The sequence below is a fragment of the Cicer arietinum genome, chromosome 3, assembly GCF_000331145.2.
Source record: "Cicer arietinum cultivar CDC Frontier isolate Library 1 chromosome 3, Cicar.CDCFrontier_v2.0, whole genome shotgun sequence".
Taxonomy (NCBI): Eukaryota; Viridiplantae; Streptophyta; class Magnoliopsida; order Fabales; family Fabaceae; genus Cicer; species Cicer arietinum.
Window position 1 is genome coordinate 35287070 of NC_021162.2, and position 6440 is coordinate 35293509.

Below are 6440 nucleotides of genomic sequence, written 5' to 3' on the forward strand. Positions count from 1 at the left end.
ACCACTGCCACGAACGTTTCAGGGATATGAGGAATGACTAGAAGTGGTCGGATATACTCCCCAGGAAAATCATAAAAAGAAATAATAGTAGCGTCTGAGAAGGCGTACACAGATAAATGGAAAAAGAAAGTAATTGAAGAAGTCGAAAAAGAGAAAGTAGAAAATGAGAAATAGGTTTCTAATAAAGAAGCTCGAGAGTTTCTCAAAATCATTCAACTGAGTGAATACGAAATAATCGACCAACTCAACCCTATTCCCACAAGGATTTCATTGTTGTCCCTATTGATGAATTCTGAGTCTCACCAGAAGCTATTGATGAAAATACTAAACGAGGCTCACGTCACTCACGACATCACCTTGGACAAATTTGGAGGCATCATAAATAACATCACTGCCAACAACCACCTAACTTTCAAAGATGATGAGTTGTCGATCGAAGGGAGAGGGCATAATAAAGTACTACACATATTAGTAATGTGCCTCGACCATATAATATCAAGGGTCCTCATTGACAATGGCTCCTCGTTGAATGTCATATCAAAATCGACATTAGGAAAACTACCTTGTGATAGTACATATATGAGACCAAGCCCCATGGTTGTTAGAGCTTTTGATGGGAGTCGCAAAGAAGTAATGGGAGAAATTGAACTCGCGGTTCAAATAGGTTCGGTCACATTTGAAATCACGTTTCACGTGATGGATATTGTACCCGCCTATAGTTGCTTATTGGGAAGGCCATGGATCCATTCTGTCAGTGTAGTTCCATCAACCTTACATCAAAAGCTGAAGTATATGGTAAATGACCAATTGGTAATCATGTCAAGAGAAGGAGACTTGTTGGTGAGTAAGTTGTCCACCACACCTTATGTTGAGACAGCAGAAGAAGCTCTAGAAATTTCCTTCCAAACACTAGAAATCGTGGACACCGCTTATGTCGAGACGACACCTATAGAACCACATATGTCAAACACTACTATTATGGTGGCTAAGTTCATGTTGAGCAGAGGACACCATCCATGGCGTGGGTTGGGGAAGGATGAAGAAGGGCTCAAAGAACCGGTGGAACTTCCTAAGAATAAAGATAAGTGGGGTTTAGGCTATAAACCCACCAGGGCTGACAAACGGAGATTAGTCAAAGAGAAAAAAGAATAGCTTGGATTGAAAATCGGGAACCAAGAATCGAAAATATTCCCATCTGTGACATCCGATAGAGTTTCCAAAGTGCAAGACCAACAAGTGAGATCTATATTGCGGCAGCTGAAGATGACATGTTTGATGGGGAGGCTAATTGGATTCCTTTGTGTGGTGTAGGAGCATAAAACTGGAATTGGAATATAGTCAAGTCGCCTATAATATTTAATGCAATCCCCATGTAATTCTAAAAGCATTATTAATGTTACTAAGACCTTAAGACGCTTCATTATATTTAGGATGGACACAATGATGTTTTCCCAATACTTTGAATTTCAATAAATGCATTCTCATTTTGTTTTCTTATTGTTCTTTCTTACGACTCTCATATTTTAATATTCATTCGCCAATTTTTTTTTTCTTCTTATCTTAGCCTTAAATCCTGCTGATTTGGGAATAGTTCATTCATAGACGACTGTACTAAGATCTCGCCGCATAATTTTGACCATATTGTTAGTGAGATAGAAAAAGATAATGAAGAAGATTATGAACCCCCTCTAGATTTGTTAAGAGTGGCAGAACGGGAAGCCAAGAGTATCACGCCCTTTGAGGAATCGATAGAAATTGTTAATCTAGGGACATAAGAAGGAAAGAAAGAAATTAAGGTTGGCACCATCTTAAAGAAAGAAGTATATCACAAACTAATCCAACTTCTACATGAATACAAAGATGTTTTTGCCTGGTCATATCAGGATATGTCTGGATTGGATACTAGCGTAATGGAGCATAAATTTCCCTTAAAACCCAATTTTTCTCCGGTCAAACAAAAAGTAAGGCGAATGAAGCCCGATATGTCATTAAAAATCAGGGAAGAAGTACAAAAACAATTTGACGCAGGGTTCCTCGTTGTAGAAAATTATCACCAATGGATAGCCAATATTGTATCAGTGCCGAAAAAGGATGGCAAAGTACGAATGTGTGTCCATTATAGGGACCTTAATAAAGCCAATCATAAAGGTGATTTCCCGTTACCTCACATCGATATTTTGGTTGATAATACAACCCGCCATTCACTATTTTCCTTTATGGATGGTTTCTCTTGGTATAATAAAATTAAGATGGCAGCTGAAGGTATGGGCAAAACGACTTTCATCACCCCTTGGGGAACATTTTGTTACAAAGTAATGCCTTTTGGTCTGAAGAACACTGGGGCAACCTACCAAAGAGCTATGGTAACCCTGTTCCATGACATGATACATAAAGAGGTAGAGGTTTATGCAGACGATGTGATTGCTAAGTCACAAATAGAAGAAGAACACATTATTGATCTAAAGAAACTCTTCGAAGGACTTAGAAAGTTTAAGCTAAAGCTTAATCCTTCCAAAATCACTTTCGGTGAAAGATCGAGAAAAGTATTGGGATTTGTGGTTATTCAGAAAGGAACAGAGGTTGACCCCGATAAGATTCGAGCCATTTCAAAAATGCCTCCCCTGAGTACAGAAAGAGAAGTTTGCGGTTTTCTTGGGATACTAAATTATATTTCAAGATTTATATCACAACTAACTGCTACTTGTGAATCGATATTTAAACTTTTACGAAAAAATCAAACAGTTGTGTGGAACGAAGAATGTCAAAACGCATTTGAGAAAATCCGATAGTATTTGAAAAAGCCTCCAATTCTAGCCCCACCAGTTCTGGGCCGACCTTTGATTATGTATCTTACACTCCTCGACGGGGACATGGGATGCGTGTTGGGGCAACACGATGAAACAAGAAAAAAGGAGCATGCGATTTACTATCTAAGTAAAAAATATACAGATGTCGAAACAAGATATACAATGTTAGAACATACTTGTTGTGCCTTAGTGTAAGACCCATAATTTTAAAGTATACATTATGTATTTCTGTGTATTTTGGATTTTGGCTCGGAGGCTTTTTAGCCAAAGTTAATAATATTTTGGAGTTTATATGATCAAAAAGATATTTTGATGTCGATTAAAATTACTCGTCGATAAATAAATTAAATTAAGTGCGGTGAATTCTTTACGGAGAATTTAATGTGTTATGGGGGGAAATGGTAATTTTAATAAATATCTAGATATTTGGAGATATTTGTTAAAAGTAATTAATATATATATATATATATATATATATATATATATAGAAAGAAAAGGAAAGGAAGGAAAAAGGAAAGAAATAGAAAGGAAGGAAAAAAGGAAGAAAGGAAAACTGAAAGAAAACATAAAACATTTTCCTTCTTCTTCCTTTGCTCGCGTGACCTCCATCTCCCTCTTTTTTCTTCTTCTTGGTTTTGCTTTCTTTTCTTCCTTTGGCTTCAAAATAGAAACCCAAGGATTAGTGGGTAAGAAAGCAAGGATTTCTCAGCTTCATACTTCCTCGTTGATTCGAAAACGAAGAAAAACGGTGTCAGGGATTTCAAAACCGTTAAACACAAACCTCCCCGATTCATCTAGATTTAAGCTTCATTTCGCGAAGAGATAGAAGGGAAAGTTTCTCACCACCACACTACGGTGCTAGTGAACTAACTTTGGAAGCGACATCGCGAGCAGAGATTTTACCGGATTTACTCGCGGTACCGGAAACGCACGTTAAAGCTATCGTTAAGGTAAGGGCTCCTTCCAAACTTCTAGTTTGCATTTAGGGACTTATCTGTGGTTGTGTGGAAAAGAATTTTGTTAGGGTTGGAGTGTTGATTTGGGGGAAAATGAATCTAAGGCTTTATGGGTAAAATCTTAGAGTTAGGTTTTGGTTATATTGATGAATGTTTCGTGGAAAATGAATTTAAACTCATTTACGTTTGATTTGGAGTAAATGAAACTTGTGTGTTTGAGTAATGGAATGTGTCGATTTGTGTTCGTTGTTTTTGACGTGTTCTTAATTGATATTGATGAAATTTGATATGTGTATGGTTGAATTTTGTGGAAGAATGAATTGATGTGTTTTGATGTGGGGTTACTTAACTATCGTTTTTGAAAATCGTTCCGGTAAATGAGTGTTAAGAATGGGGAATCTCTTAATGTCTTGTTTACTGAATGTTTTGTGTGGAAATCGTTTAAGTCAAAAGTATATTAAGAATGGGGAATCTCTTGATATGTCTGTTTGCTTAACGTTTTGTTTTGAAAATCATTAAGATAAATCGGTATTAAGAATGGGGAATCTCTTAATGACTCGTTTACTGAATGTTTTGTGTGGAAATCGTTTAAGTCAAAAGTATATTAAGAATGGGGAATCTCTTGATATGTCTGTTTGCTTAACGTTTTGTTTTGAAAATCATTAAGATAAATCAGTATTAAGAATGGGGAATCTCTTAATGACTTATTTATTTAATGTTGTTTTGAAAATCGTTTAAGTTAACTGGGCGTTAAGAATGGGGAATCTCTTAATGTCTTATTTATTTAATGTTGTTTTGAAAATCGTTTAAGTTAACTGGGCGTTAAGAATGGGGAATCTCTTAATGTCTTATTTATTTAATGTTGTTTTGAAAATCGTTTAAGTTAACTGGGCGTTAAGAATGGGGAATCTCTTAATGTCTTGGTTACTTAATGTTTGTTGTGAAAGTCGTTTAAGTTAAATGGGTATTAAAAATGGGGAATCTTTTAATATCTGCATTTGCTTAACGTCTGTTGTGAATGGAGTCGGTATATGTTCATGCATTTTCATCCTTTTTGTAAATCGTGCAGACCCGTGATAGGTGGCATCTTGATAAATAGTACTTTGGCCTGTGATAGGCGGTACATTTATGATTTACGTTTTTGAAAACCGTGCAGACCCGTGATATGTGGCACCTCGATAAACGATACGGGCCCGTGATAGGCAGTACGTTTATGGTTTTCGCTTTTTTGTAAATTGTGCAGACCCGTGATAGGTGGCACCTCGGTAAACGATACGGGCCCGTGACAGGCAGTACGTATATGGTTTACGCTTTTTAGTAAATCGTGCAGACCCGTGATAGGTGGCACCTCGGTAATTGGTACTTTGGCCTGCGATAGGCGGTACAATTATGATTTATGGCCCTTCGAGGAGGGTTTTGGTTTGGAATTCCGAGTCCATGCATTTTGGCATATACGCATTGCATTAGGGTGCTTGGCACACGAGTCGTGTTTGAATCAAGTTTAGGATTGAGTGTTTTGAATTGGAATTGTCGTGGTAATTGTGTTGGAATTGCTAAGTGTTATGTATTGATTATCATGTGTAAGTGCTATGGATTGTAAAAACTATTTCGAAACCCAATTCGTCGTGGTGATTGTGTGGGAATTGCTAAGTGTTAAGTTTTGGAGTTATGTATGAGTGTGATTGAATTAGTTTATGTATTTTTGGAAGAATAAGCAGGGAAATCGATTTCCCAATTGATTTGATGAGTTACAGGAAGTTCACTATTTTAACCTAATCGATTTGCCAATCGATTGTATAAATATATCTTTCAAAATCTTTTAAGAAATCGATTTGGAAATCGATTGGCAGAGAGGCAGGAACTCAGCAAAACTGCCAAAATCGATTTGGAAATCGATTTGGCAACACAGGGACTCATCAAAACTGACAAAATCGACTTAGAAATCGATTTGGTCATGCAAAAACTCAGCAGAACTGACCAAATCGATTTGGCAATCGATTGGCTCAGCAAAAGTCCTCATTTTGAGTTAGATAATCGATTGCTCAATTGATTTATCAATGCTTTGGTCAGTTATGTATTACTTGATGGTTGGAGAACTTCATTTTGAGTTCATTGTTAATTGACAAGCATTATATGAACTTTTAGCATATGGAAAATCCTGTTAAGGTGCATGCTTAGTTGAAAAGTTGTTTTGAGCATTTAAAAACTTAATTGCTATGTGTTAACTGTTATTTTCTGGTTGGTGACCCTTTACAATTATTGTGGAAATCTGGGCTTTGCCCTCAGATGAGAGTGGAAATCGATGGCAGAAAGACAGGAACTCAACAAAACTGACAAAATCGATTTGGAAATCGATTCGCATTAGTACTGGAGCTCAATCCTTCATTCAATCGATTCCCCAATTGATTGAATTGAGCCCAGAGTTCAAATTTTACAAAAAACCTTCACCCAAATCGATTTCCCAATCGATTGGCACAGTGGAATTTCTTATTTTGAGTTAGATGATCGATTGTTCAATTGGTTCATCATTGGATTGGCCAGTTGTTTATTGCCTGATTGATTTAAGACTTACTTTGCTTTCATTTTTATTTTGCAAGTATTATATGAACTTTAGCATATGGAAAACCCTTTTAAGGTGCATGCTAGGTTGAAAGGTTATCTTGTGCATTTGAAAATT